Source organism: Rhineura floridana, chromosome 3, assembly GCF_030035675.1.
Source record: "Rhineura floridana isolate rRhiFlo1 chromosome 3, rRhiFlo1.hap2, whole genome shotgun sequence".
Classification (NCBI taxonomy): Eukaryota; Metazoa; Chordata; class Lepidosauria; order Squamata; family Rhineuridae; genus Rhineura; species Rhineura floridana.
The window spans coordinates 57,759,981-57,775,580 of record NC_084482.1 but is presented as its reverse complement, the minus strand read 5'-3'; positions in this window follow the sequence as shown (position 1 = coordinate 57,775,580).

Here is a 15,600-nt window from a genome sequence, read left to right as displayed (position 1 = left end):
TTGAGGCTCCAGCTGCCACTGTGGGGCTTCCTCCCACTGCTTTCAAGGATGATTTGTTGTCTGCCCTCTGTGTTTCCTGGCTTCTGTTGGCTCATGTCAAGCCTTGATATTAATTAAACAGAGTGTTTTGTGTTTAATAGACTGACATGTGAGAGGTGAGCCAGCAGATTGGCCTTTTCTTTGCTTAGAAATTTCTTTATCTGATTAAACCTCAGGTTTTGTTGCTACCAATCTCTGTTCTTCAAGCTTTCTCAGATGTGTGAGTGCTACTTTGTCAGTCTTGTTGCTGGGCTGGGCATGGTGGGGCGTGCAAGATGAAAGGGAAGCTGGCAGAGAAGAGTATCCCAACTCTTGATTGCTGAGTGAGGTTTGATTGGATTAGGGCTCTCTAGCAGAATCACCTGGAAGCGGCTAAATTTCCTGCATTCTCCAGACTGCTCTCAGACCCTTGCTGTATTCATAGGATACTCTCTTTGCACAGTTTCAAGCGCAGTATTAGCTCAGAAATACACCCTGACCAGGAATAAAAGCCTCGTACCTAGAGATGAATAAATCTGCCGGTTCTGGTTTCCCTCAGTTTCTCATTCTTCCAGTCTTAAGTTCAGTTCTCCATATTTCCACATCAGTCTTGTGGTTTATTAATTTTTAAAGTCCTCATGAAAACTCATCAGCATGTTAGTGTGCATTTCTCCCAATATACACACATCTGTGTGCAATTTTGCCTAATATACACATTTTTGCACAGCAGTTTCTCCTAATATGAGCTCTTGTATGCTCTTTTCATTAACATATACATTTCTGTGCACACTTTACCCCCGTATATGCACTGTTGTGCACATTACTCAGCTGGAGAACTGCACTGCAAAATTCAGAGAAGTGTATGAATTTAGAAGGATGGCTGGGTTTGGGGTCTCATAGTGTTTTGGAAAGTGCAAATTCAGTCGGTTTGCCTTTAAATGCAAACTGAATCAAATTTCTCTCCCATCCCTACTTTTACCAGATACATTTGACTGATGTGAGGAAAATACTTTCCCTCTCAAATCTTATGGAATGGGATGGGAAGGGCAGAAGAGGTGGAAGAAGGGGACAAGAACCTTACTGGGTATCTCCCCTCCTTCTTTTCATCAAGATGCAGGAAAACTCATGAATTCCTTGGAGGAAGGAGAGGATACACCTGTGTTTATTCATGATAATCAGGGCTGGCCCAAAATATTTTGTTGCCTGAGGCAAAAGAGAAGACAAAAGGTGACTGGACTGGCAGTTGATTCTTAATTCAAAGCTGGTGAGAGGGCAGTGTCCTCTACCACACCTGAAGCCAGCAGGTGGCTTAAAGGAGTATAAGGCAGGACATGTGGCATATATAACCCTGTCCTCCAATAACCTCACTACCACCCCTCAGAATCTGCCATCTGAGGCAGCAGCCTCACTCTGCTTAATGCTAGGGCTTGTCTGGGTGGTGCTGACAATCATTAATAGCCACCAGGTGAAGCATTCTTGATGTAGAAATGGCAGCGGTGGGGAGGCATCATCTGCTGCCATGCAGCTATTTACAGCAAAGAGCCTGAGCGGGGAGGGGGGAGTGCCAACCCCATTTTCCCATGTGAAAATGTAACAGCAAAATATGGACTCTCTTCTCCTGCCTTAGAAAAGAGAGAACAGGTTTAACCTGTAACAGCCAATTATACTGAGCAGTAAAAATTGAATCGGAGAAGGAGATTGAGGGAAAGGGCTTGAAATAACAAAACTTGGAAATTAATCCAGGCTACTGGGGGCTTAAGTAACCATCCCTAGGCTGGCAGCAAGCTAAAATCAAACTGCATGGGCAAAAGCAGAGGGGCTTGTAGGCTGCACATATCAGCAACATTAGCAAATCCTGCTTTTGGCAGGGAGCTGTGGCTTTGCCTGCTCCACACACCTGATGTCATGTATGATGTCAGTTGTAGGACAGGTGGTTGTGGCGCTCCTTACCATGGAGGCCTCTTGTGCCTCCAACAACTGTGCTGAATTTAGTAGCAGCCTTAGACTACATACCGTTTCCTTCAGAGGAAATGCAGTTCCATCTAGAATAGATAACTTGATAAATTCCCAGACTCAGGAAATCACCTACCCACACAGCCTCCATCTTGTCTGGATTCAGCCCTCATCCAACCAACCACTACATCTAGGCACTGGTCCAGGACCTGCAAGTCCTCTTCTGACTCAGATAATACAAAGAAATAAACCTGGGTGTCATCAGCATAATGGTGACATCTGGCTCCAAATTCACTAATGATCGCTCCCAATGGCCTCATGTAGATATTAAATAGCATAGATGAAAAGACAGACCCCATAGCATAACTGTCATTGGGCCAAGGCACAGTCTCCCAATGCTACTTTCTGCCCTGTAGGAAGGACCAGAACCACCATATAACTGCGCTTCAAACTCCCAACTCATAGAGCTGCTCCAGCTGGATACCATGCTCAATGGTATTGAATGATCAATGAAAATTAACAGGGTCACATTCAGTGTCTCTCTTGATAAAGGTCATTTGTCAGGGTGACTGAAGCTGATTTGGCCCGAAATCAGGCATGGACCCGTATCGGAATGGATCCAGATAATCAGTTTGAATGTCTGAAGCTGAACAGACACCACCCTCTCAAGAACCTTCTCCCAAAAGGGGATATTAGTGACTGAGTGATAGTTGTCACAAATTTCCAGGTCCAATGTGGGTTTTCTGAGGACTGAACATATTGATAAAGTCCACAGTAAGCTCAAGTCTCTAAGAAGTCAATGCATCCGTTTGTAGTCAATTTTTCATCAAATAATGCTAAATGCAAATAGTATGGCGAACTTTTCTGTACACAAAGCATTTCGGTTTATTGTAGACCTTCAAGAGGCCTGTCAGAACAGTGCTGCCTTCTGTTAATCATCATTTGATGCCTTTTTCTTTACTTCAAAGCAACCATGTGTGGGCTGCTAATTTGATTGGGGAAATGCTTAACGTGGAGGAAGTTTAACCTGTTTCCCTGCCCGATATCACCCCCACCAGTTGCTTTTAGCCCAAGTGGGGGTGGGAGGGAGAATAGAAACTAATAGCAACCTCTGGTGGTCAGTTTCGATTGGGGTACATCACAGGGAAAAAATTGGAAAAAAAAATCTCCCTCAGCGCAACTCAGCAGCAGCACTCCCAACTGGGAACCACAGAGCTCCCTTACTCATCTTCAGGTGTTCAACTAACTGTGTGTGGGTTTAAAGTGGGAAGAGGGCATACACAGAAGCCCTGCCCCCAAAGTCCCTTCCAGTGTGGGTTCCTCCCACACGACATTAGCATATTTCACACAAATGCCTGAAGGGGAATTCTAACTGCATTCAGTGAAACATAGTAAGAATCTCCCTGCAGCCAGAAAAGTTGAGAGGGGAGTGGGGGAGGGGCCACGGCTCAGTGGTAGAGCATCTGGTTGGTATGTAGAAGGTCCCAGATTTGAATCCTTGGCATCTCCAGGAAGGGCTGGGGCAGAACCCGAAGTCAGTGCAAGCATTTCTGCTTGCCCAATGGAATGATTTCCGTTCTCCTCTCCCCACATTTCTGGGGTTTTCCCCCACCCTCCAGAGCAGATTTGGAGAAGGCGCAGGGGTGAGCAAGGGGAGGAGAGGGGGGAAAGCTCTGCTGCGTTAGAAGGAATCCTTGTGCTGGCTTCTGCTAATGCAGTTAGTTAGTTGAATACAGCCCCCTGTCTGAAATCCTAGAGAGCCACTGCTAGTCAGTGTAGACAATACTGAGCTTGATGGGCCAATGGTATTTCTCGGTATGGGGCAATTCTCTTGGTATCGGGCAGTAAGAGGGCAGGGTGGCACATATGGGGACACTGCTGGTGGTTCTGGTATGTGCTGCCTCACTCCTTTGAGTACCTGAAGAGGGTTCTTGGCATGTCTAGTTTGGCCCTGAGAACCTAGCAGCTGTCAGCTGATGAAATGTTCTTCAGTACCTCCAATCTCCTAAAAAGGTTTACTCAGAAGCAGTCCTGCGGATTTCAGTGGGGCTTTACTTTCAAGTAAGCATGCTTAGCAGTGCAGCCCAGGTGACTGTGACCTTGGATTTAGATACCTTTCAGCAGCTGCCATGGTGCCTTCCAGAGCACAAGGAAGAGTTCAAGCACGTGCCACATTATCAGGTCCTGCTTGCCTCCTATGGGCATCTGGTTGGCCACTGTGAGAACAAGGATGCTGGACAACATGGGCCACTGGCCTGATCCAGCAGGGCTGCTCTTGTGTTCTTATGTTCTTATCCATGTCACCTGCCACAACACACCTGAACAACAATAGGTGCAGCCCCCAGCCCCCGCCTTAGTACTAGTCCAACTTTTCAGGGACTTTTTTGGGATGGGAGGTAAGATGGTGTTAACATTGTCAGCTGTACTTAAAACTGCTAGATGCCACAATACACAAAGCCCTGGAAAATCCTTGGTATTTCTGTGTGGATAAGACAAGACAGTTCTCTTCCACTCCTCCTTTTTCTCATTTCCCTTCTTCTCTCTCTCTCCCTCCCCCCTTTTCTTCGGAAGCAGGAAGATTTGACACACGCAGGCTAATTCCTATCAACGTCCACATAAACAATGACAATAAAAAGTAATGCAAATGTGTCCAGCAGTGCCTTATATAACAGACTGTAATTTAGCTGTGAGCAAGGAGGGGTAAGAACATGAAAGATCCCCCCAGTTATATAACAGCAGCAGAGCAGGGCTGCTTAAGCAGACAACGGCACAAAGACTAATAACATGGAACTAATGAGGGGTTTCTGAGTGGTTTCTGACACTGGCATTTTGAGCTTCCTATACTTCCTGCGATTTATAGGATTAATTTTGCTATTGCAGCAGCTGACGTTTCTTTGTGCCTCTGCAGACTTTTTAAACATTCATGTTCTATTGACAAAAGAGACCTTGTGAAAGATGGAGGCACTCTAGGAGGAGGTTTGGAAAAGGTGAGGGGGTGGGGAGAGATCAGGAGGAACATTTTTCTTTTCTTTTGACTGCAGAGGGTGGTGAATCTAGATCTCTTCAGGAAGGTGGGAAAAGAAGCTGGAATTAGAACAAAAAGCACTAATTGATTGGTACAATTAATCAATTAATCTTTGAATTAGAGGTGAGAAACAAAATATTTTGTACTTGCCCATGGGATTAGGTGTTTTTGCAGAATCTTGTCTGTGGTTTAACCAGGGCCAGCCCTTCTATTAATCAGAGTGATGCAGCTGCCTCAGCACTAATTTTGGGTATTGCACAAGGGCAAACTGCTAACTATTTTATTTTTATTGTTCAATTTTAATGTGAGGGACGGGGGAGAAACTTGTAGGATTTTCTAACTCAGATGCCAAAATATCTTGACAGATCTTGAGGATTATGTAACAAGTTGATGGTGGGTGGGGTGGGGTTGGGGGTGTCATTTGCTGCTTTGCCTCAGGCAGTAGAATCTTGTGGATCAGCCCTGGGTATAGCATGTCCAGCACTGAGGTCCCATGGTAGGCATTATATTATTATTAATTGCCTTCCACATACATTTCTCAAGGCAGTGTACAAGATACAATAAAAAACAGCTAAAACACAGAAAACAACTCTGTGTATGTGTATCTACACACACAGAGACACACACACTCTAGCGGCTTTGCCCCTGCGTGCTTTGTACATACACACACACGGACTCCCAACCACCCCAGGGACTCCTAACACACAGACTCCCAAATACACACGCACACATACCAGGCACCCCAAACACACACACAACACCCCTGGCACTCCCAATCGCATTCCTCACCCACCCCTAACACACACACACAGACACACACACAAGCAGACACCCATGGGAGAGACCCATTCATCCAGCTGGAAAGCCTGCTGGAACTTGGGGTCTTGGCGAGGAACCAAAGGCTTCTGCCACTGATCTGCACCATTCATTTAAAGCACAGAGCTTCCTCCAAAGAATCCTGGTAACTGTAGTTTACTCCTCACAGAGCTACAATTCCCAGTACTATACACTTCCCAGAATTCTGGGAGAAAGGCTGGGCTTTTTGTGGGTGTTCTGTGTGAGCAGTAGGAAAACAAACAAGCAAATATCTCAAGGGCACTCGCACAGCACCCTCCACTGCAGTGCACACTGTGGTATCTCCTATAGGACACCGTCTCATTTGCAGGTGTTGCATGGCAGAGTCTGAAATATTAATCCTGCTTGATATTTCCAACTCAGCATTTTATTCCCCTGAGAACAGTCTTCTCCTTAACAGGGGCTTGCTGTGTAGTATGTGCATGTTGCTGTCAGGTTATTGCCACAGCCGCTGCTGCCACCACAGACAGATGACCTGCCTCCTCCTCCTCCTTTCCCTCCCCAACTCACTCAGCCTCCTTCCAATTGATCTCTTGCTCCAGAGCTTTCCACAGTTCAGAGCTCCTCCAAGTTTCAGCAACAAATCCAGGCACTTTATGATGCATGCCGCTGACATTGCAAACACACTTTGCTGATGACATGCTGCTCCATCCTTATCCCCACCATTCTGTTCCTTTGTTTGTTACTTGTACTCAGTGCTTTTTTTGTGATGGAACTCACCGTGACAGAGTAAAGGCACCTCTTTTTGTTTGTTTGTTTGTTTGCTGCCCATGGCAACCATTTTGTGCTGGCACTCGCAACGCTTTTATAAAGGAATGAGTACCAGCACATCATTTTTAACAAAAAAACAAAAACCCTGCTTGTACTTATAGCCTGTCCTTCATCAAATGGTCCCAGGGTGGGTTACAAAAATACCACAATTAAAACCAAGTACAATTAATTTGCATGATATTGTAAAATAAATCCACAAAACAACCACTGACAAAGTAACAAAGTGGCATGGTATTGGGAAAGGATTACAACTCAGTGATAACAGCATATGCTTTGCACACAAAAGGTCACAGCTTCAGTCCCTCACATCTCTTTAAAAAGATAAGGTAGTTGGTGCTTGAGACCTCTGCCAGTCAGAGTAGACAATACTGGCCTGGGTTAGAGGGACAAATAGTCTGACCTGATATAAAGTTGCTAGCTGTGTGTGCCGGAGCCACTGGCTGTGTATGCATTTTTTGTGTGCGAGCCGCATTGCTGATGTGTAGGCAAGGAGAAGATGGAGCAACTTGTTATACTCTGTCTATCACTTTTGTATATACTTGTGGAGAAAAATCACTTGTGCACATTGCAACTAGGTGCAAAAAGTTCTGAAGAAAACCAGAAGCTGGCTGCTTTCTATTCTCATGCAAACACCAGTGCCATAGATAACACTTGATCTCTGTCTAGTCTGGGGTAACTTGACTGCACAAACCACTCAGTATTTTGTTAGGTTAATGAAATGAAGCTGCCTCTATGATCTGGAATTGCCATCCTCTGTGACATTGTAAGGAATCCTGGGGCCCAACTTAGCTTTCCTGGGGTAGCAAAAATGCCTTGGGCCTACTTTGGCCACATGCAACCAAAGAGTGCTGGCTCCCTTCTTGGGAAACTTGTTTTGTTAGGCCAATTTCTCTCCTACTTCCAAAGAACTCAAGGCAAGGTGTATTATAGGGCCACAGTCCATGTGGATGTGTACAAGGGGATAGTGTTGGTTGTCAGCTGGGGGGAATGGAAGCTTTAGTTGCATTATTGTTGAAGTTGAACAGACTCCATGGGTCTATTCCAGAGAACAGACAAATCTGGGATTTAAATCTATCATGCTGCCACTGATAGCCATCCAGCTTCAGGTAGTGCTGGAGCTGGGACTAACCACAGAATACCCATATCCATATTGGCCCTTAACAGCTATACTTTTCTGTCATTTTGGAGCTTGAATGAACATGAAAATCCTTAGGCACTATTTGTTAAACTGAAAGTTGTTTTGTTATATCATGGGGATGCTGAATATTCTCCATTGTGGATGTTTGCTGCAAATTAGCAGCTGAACATATTACTGAAAAAAGCTGCCCCATGAAACATTTATATTGCTTTAACGTTGTTTGGCATCCTTTCACCCTTTAGCCGTTGCTATTGCTCAGCTCCATTTTCCTTCTGCTTTCTTTGCTCTCACACTTCTCAGCCTCTCTTGCCCATTTGTGTCAGTGATGTCTCACATCAGGCCCAGTGTTGTGACACTATTGACAAAATCACACATCAATTGGCACAGTCAATGTGAATACATGACAATATGGGTATGGTTGTCAGGGTTTGCACCCAGGTGGTTGGGAGTCAATGTTCTTTTTCTTTATATGCTGCCTTTCCATATATACACTGTATATTATGCTGAAGGTGCTTTATATGAACCTTGGCAAGATATAAGAATAATACAAAAATCAACCAAAAAAATCACAATATCTCAATATAGAAAACAATATGATAAACAATTTATCACAAGGCAATACTACATACATACAATATTAAATAATAACAATTTCTCAAAATATGACTAAAAAGTAATTCACATAACATAACCCTGAGCTTCTTTTGGGAGGAAGGGTGGGATATAAAATAAATAAATAATAAATAACAAATCACCTCATAAATCAGCATTTTGGAGACTATTAACCTGCAGCTAAAAGTTCAGTGCCCTTAAAATAGCAAATGCCATCATTTCTTTAGTCTCTATACCACAAAGACACATTGTGGTATCTTGGAGTGAATAACATTTTCCTATGGTTGCTCAATAGCCATGGGAATATTGCTTTAAACAATTGTGCATGTGTTGGTTCTAGACCATAACATCATCCGGTATAGCTATAAGGTCCCATTTTCAATACATGGCATCAGCAAACACTCCAGAAATGATGTTGTAGTTGCATGTCAAAAGAAGAACCCTATGGGTGGTGTGGGATACACATGAGTGGCTGGACTGCAGGCTGGGAGCCAGCATACACAGATCTACAGATCCAATGGTTGTATGAACTGCCCTGTATTCAGTGCAATTTTGACTGATATTTTGCAGTTGATATCACAAGAAATGACTGAGAACTGCTGGGTGGGACATCAAGAGAATACAAGGCCTGTAGTGGGAGGTGGGGTGAACTGAAAGACTGCAATCCATCCACTATGTTCATAAGAACATAAGAGCCAAAGGTCTGTTGTTGCACCCCTGCTCCCTCACCACTAACTTCTGCTACCTTCTGTTAGCAGAGAGGGGGACACAGGTTTTTATTTACTCTTTACACTATCCAATATAGCAATACTATTCCGTGATCCCCTTCTATATTCCATTAGTGTTGTTGCTAAATGGTTCAGGTACAAAAGCAAGCCTCCATTCCCCTGTGACACTTTGTCCCTTTAAAGTTCACAGCTATGAGTTTAGCCCTTTAACCTGATACTAAACTCTCCTTCAAGGATTTGCTGTCACCACAGTATCTGACTCAACCTCTAGTGTAGCCAATGAAGAGGCGCCTGTGTAAAAACAAAACAGTATATATTTTATTACAGATGTATTTGAAAAGAAGCAAGTTCCCTTGTTGTTCATAAGCATGTGGTTTCATAAATCATCTTAAGGTCTTAAACTTAAGTTACAAAATGTTCTTTGAATACTTTTAAGCCTCACCTGGCCTACCCCTCTAATTTTCACCCTCTCAGCAACTAATCCAAAAATAATAAAACACACTCATCCTACACTCTCTAACATTAAACAGTCCCTCCAAGTTATCCCTAACTGCCAAAACAGTCACACATTCAAATATAAATGAGTCACTCTCAGTCACTCAGCCAATCACCATCCAGCACACTCCAACATACCCCCCTTCCAGCACTCACCACTTGTGTTAAATATTCTAATATAAATCACTTACCACAAACATTATAATATTCAAGCATAAAACATTTGCACATAAATATGGAACATCACACCTATCTAATACAGCATTCTGTTCTCACAGTGGCCAACCAGATGCCTCTGGGAAGCCCATAAGCAGAACGTGACTGCAGTAGCACTCTCCCACTCGTGATCCCAGCAACTGAAATTCAGAGGCATGTTGCCTCTGATACCGAAAGTAATATAGCAGTCATGACTAGTAGACATTGATAGTCTTATCCTCATTAATTTTTCTAATCCCCTTTTATTATCAATTGGGGGCATTATGTTCTGAAAGCCCAAAGGAACAGAAAGATCTCTTTCAGTCTTAGCAATTGAGGGTGTTGTCGGCTTGAATACAAAAATGTTACAAGTGGTGAATCAACTGGGCAACTAATTTAAAAGGTACCTTTTCTTTTCAAAGTTCAATTACTATGATATATTTCTAAAGGTTAATTATAATTTCCTAACATTCTAACTGACTTTGGGAGTATTTTCCAGCATTTTGTTACAAGTGCCTTACATAGTTGCTGCCCTTTTAAAAAGTCATAGTTTTGTGGTGTGTCATACTGCGGATAATAACACCCTGCGTTGGGCCTGTGGAAAGATGCTGGGGGGGGTACGTTCTCCAAATGGCATTCTATATTTGTTTATCCATGAAGGAGTATGACAACATTCTGTGATGTCACTGACTATGATACTATTACTATTACTATTATGATACTATTACTGTGAGCCTCAATTGCTGGCATGTGCTAAAAGCGGAGGGGTGTCAGCTCTACACTGCATCAGCAGTGTCAGGGGGGGCTGGAAATTCCTGGGTCTTTGGCAGGGAAGGAAAGTCCTTAGCCAGCAGTCGGGTTGTAAATCTGCCAGGCCTATCCAAAGCGTACTTGCCGAGTCAGAAGTCCAGAAGCGAGGTCAGTGGAGGTCCGGGATCAATTGCCAAGGAGGTCAGTCAAAGAGATGCTGCAGGGAAACTAGGTCTACACAAAGCCACGCCTGACGTTGCAGTCAGCAACAAGCTGCAGCCAAGGTGTGCCTTATAAAGAGCAGGATGGACAGCAGGTGTGAGCCCTCAGCATTTGGGCCTTAAGGAGACAGGCCTGCCTCTCTTCTGCCTGACCTTCTGCTGTCTACGTTCTGCAGGTGAGGGGGAAGTATCCTGTTCACTGTCTGTGTCTGGCTGCAGGGCCTCTGCTGTCCCTGGGGTGCTCTGCAGCTGACGGGCAGAAGGAGCTGGATTCTCAGGAGGCTCCTCCGTGTCTCCTGCTGCTCCTGGGTCTGCTGCTGTTACTCCTGAGTCGTCCTCATCTGAGGAGTCCTCTGATGGGGCCATGACAAGGGGGGAGAGAGAGAGAGAGAGAAATGTCTCTGTTCCTGGACATATCTAAGGTCACATCCACCATACATTTAAAGCATATTTAAAGCACACAACTTCCCCCAAAGAATTCTGGGAATTATAGCTTACCCCTCACAGATTTATGATTACCAGCACCCTTAACAAACTACAGTTCCCAGGTGTTGGGGGGGGGAAACGTATGTGCTTTAAATGTATGGTGTGGATGTAACCTAAGATTCAAGTTGGAATCATGGTTCAGCTGCTTCTGCCATGCCTTTTTTGTAAGAAGCAGCCAACATAAATTCTTCCTGTGATCAGTAATCTTTTAAATTTGAAATTTATATGTCTCTTGTGTCATTGCTTCCTGGATTTTCCAGCCTCCGGCCTTTCCCTTGGATGGAGCTTCTCCAACCAACATTTATCACCACCACTACCACCCCATTTCCTGGGTCTCTTGCTGACCATTCAGCTTCTCTCTACGCTTGGCATCTGCTTTTCTGACTGATGGAGCTTTTGAATTTGAATAACAACACAAAATCGGCATCTGAGGTTGGGATCTGTTTTAAACCCTATTCATAGGGTTGCCATAAATTGGGATTAACTTGAAGGCAGTCCATTTCTATTTTAGATATACAATAACAAAATCCAATACCAATGCAACAAAATTATTTATTTATTTGTTATCTTTTGCCCTTCCTCTCAAAGGAGCCAAGGGTGGCAAATACATCAGTAATTAAAAATATTTTTTTTTAAAAAATAAAACATATTTAAAATATCTAAAAACAATTTTTGAAACATCTAAAAGCAACCATATATTCTCACAGCTAATGTTTTTTATTAGAACAACATCAAATGAAACATCAGCATTAACTAAGATTAAAAATAACAGTAGCAGTATTTGCTAAAATGCAGCTCTATCAAATTATCCAAATGCAAATGGGAATAGAACATTTTTATGGAACTCCTAAAACCGACACAAAAGGCCATATGCATCTAACTGGGGAGCATATTCTAGAGGCATGGGGCCTTATCTAAAAAGGCCTTATCTCTGGTACTTGATGACCTGAGAGCTTTCATTGGCAGACCAGGGAGCAGGAACTCAAATGCTGATCTTAAGGCTCAGGCAAGTCAGCTTGCCAGCATGGTGGCTCAGAATGTCCATTTAGATGAAGCCTTTGAGGGACACATGCTACCATTCTCTCTGGAACTCTTAGGAATTACTTCCATGAGAAATAGTCACATTAACATTTCTATCAGAAGATATTATGTGATTTCTGTTTCATTCAGTTGGAGAGAAATGTTGAACATATTCTAAACAGAGCTTGGAAAAGTTACTTTTTTTTAACTACAACTCCCATCAGCCCAATCCAGTGGCCATGCTGGCTGGGGCTGATGGGAGTTGTAGTTCAAAAAAGTAACTTTTCCAAGCTCTGTATTTTTATATACCGAAGTTTGGGGAACCTCTTAAGAGCCCCCAGCTTTGCCCTTGGATTAGTCAGCTAGCATCTAAAGAAGACAGCAGATTCTACATGCTCCTTGGAGGAAGTGATTAAGACTGAGGAGTTGAGCTGCACATTTATTTATTTGTTGTGTCAGATTATAAACTGCCCTTAGGATGGCAGGCTGGTGCACATAATAACAAATACAACAAAATCATGAAGACAAAAACAATGAAAATTACAGTAGTTGCAGCAAAACCCAATAAAATCCAGCAAAACTATAAAACAACCCTAAATCCAACTATAAAACATGGGAATGTCTGGCCAAATAACAAGAAGTCTTGGCCTGGCACCAGAAATATATCAAGATTGGCACCAGGCAAGCTTCTTTGGGAAGACAATTCCATATCTGAGAAGTCATGACGAATAAGTAAGTTCTTTTTTCTGGTCACCAGCTGCCTAATTTCAGGCGTTAGACTTAGAAGAGGGCCTTGTAACAGAAGGAGACGCTATCATGTCCCCACCCAGCTAACACTCCACCTTTAGCAGAGGGAGACATGGGGTTTACCTTTCCTCCACTTCTTTGAATAACAAAGCTACTATTTGGGACTCTGCCTGTTTCACTCAGCCCTTGTTAATAATTATTCAGGTTCCTCAGTCAAGCCTCAACCCCCGCCCCCCAATGTATCTTTATGACTCTCAAATATAATAGCCCTGGGATGGTCTTCTGTAACCTAAGGGTAGTGATTGAAGAGGATGCTGTATGTTATTGTTTTACTTGTATGCTCTTAAACTGGGTTGCAGTATTCTAAGTGTATGGCTAATTGGTTTTAACATCTTAATAGTTTAATTCTGTTTTAATGCTGATTTTTATATGTTTATATGTTTTATATGTTCTTAATGATATGTACTTACTTTTATCTGGAAGCCACCTTGAGTTCCAATTTGGAAAAAGGGCGGGGTATAAATAGTAACAACAACAACAACAACAACAATAATAAACAACCTGCTACCATTACTTTCTCAGGTACTGTTGCCCCCTTTTACTCTTATAATAGCTGGCCAAGAACCAGGTGTGTTTTTAAAGTACAAACAAGTTTACAGGCATACCCCATTTAATGTCGCTTCACTTAATGTCGCCTCGCTATAACGTACATGCTCCATATGCCTGTATTTCTACAGAAATGCAGCACAGCAGCAGAGGCTTTAGCGCGTGGGGGTGGAAATAGACGCGATGGCACCACCACAAATCAGCTGGGAGGCGCGATCGCGATCAGCTGAGAGGCACAGCAGCGCAGCAGCAGAGGCTTTAGCGCAGGGCTTTGAGGCTCCGCATGAAGGAGAGGTAAAAAAAAGTTTTAAAAGGTAGTGCTTCACTTTAAGGACATTTTCGGTTTACGTACTCGCTCTGGTCCCATTGAGTACGTTAATGCAAGGTATTACTGTATTTAGTTAACAGATGTTCTTAAGCAACACTGGTTATGTTTCAAGTTCTCAAGCACATGGTTTCTAGATATGTTCTTTACTTATAGTTTCAAATATTGCCAATTGATATCAACCGGCCTATAACCCTCTACAACCCCCTCACACCCACACATTCTCCAGCCCTCTCTATCCCAGCCAACATCAATCCCTATCTAACAGTAAACTGTCAACTCTTTCAAATATACACCAGTCATTCCACATTCACCAGCCAATCACGCACAGCCCTCACCAACATTCCATACTCTCATCCCCCCAGCTCTCACTCTTTACCACACTCAACCTAATAAAATCTAGTCACTTACCAAAAACATTGAAGTACATTCACAACAATTGTTTACATAGGAATATGGAACATCACAGAAGCAAAGATCCTTTTTACTCCCTTCCTCCTAAAACTGCCTCTCGAGGTAGGCCAGTCATGTCCAAAGCTCTGTAGGCTGCCACCACACACCCTTAGCACCCTCTACCCCCAGAGGGGAGTAATTTCTGGTGATCCGAGGAAGATTCTTAAAAGGGAAGCCAAGATAGCTTGCTTATTTGGGCTGTTCACAGACCCCCCAATCTGCCCCATGGCAGGGATATCAGGCCAACTTGCTCTGAGTCAACCCAGGGACCACTTGTCCTGGCTTGGAGCCACTCCTGAATATGTTTGGGGTAGGGCTGATATTTAATTAGGGTAAAAAAACCCAGTAAAGCATATGGAGAGGACAGGGGAAGAAGATGTTGCATTTCCTTCTCCCTCCCCCTCCCCAGCTGAGATCAGGGCCACTTCATCATGTGCGATGCTGTTTTGCACAGGGCTTTCCAAATTGGCTTGGGCCTTGGCCAAATGTGGTGCACAGCCTTATTACTGTGCTTGCTTTTCTCTGAACAGTCCCACTGAACTTATGAAGGGATGAGAGAGAGCATCCAGTTTACTTGTCTCTCTCTGGAAACCAGCATAGCCAGCTTTTCTCTGTCAAGCCCCACTTACATAAGTAGCATGAACTAGGCACATTGGGGGAAGGGGGCTGAAGTTCCCTGAGAGTTTGGGAGAAATGCATCCATGACCCCAACAGCCAAATTTTGTAACATCTCTTAAGAAAAAGAAAAGAAAAGGAAGAGGACAATTGGCTCAAAGACAATATTCTGATCTTGCTACTTACAAAGAGGTTTCTGGTCTCCTCACAAGAAGCAGCGTAGAAGGTCAGTTGCAGGATGGTGAGGAAGGCACTTGCTGTCTTGGTTAAGACTCTTGTGTAAGGAGGCACCCATCCGATTTGGGTCTACTTTAACTGTGCCAAAGCATATGCTCACCCATGCAGACTGGCATATGAGGCAGATCAGCCTGAATCACATTGGTTTCCATTTCAAATAGATAATCTCATGGGATTTGAGTGCCTCCAGAAACCCAATGTCCAGGTAATGTCAGTGGTTGGATGTAAACATAACCCATATGCCAGAAACCTTGGCCATGAAATCTACTTCATGTTAAAATTTTGCCTCCTTTTCAGCTATGAAAACCCATTGACAGAGGCTCTGCATCTAGCAGCATACTAGGCTACAT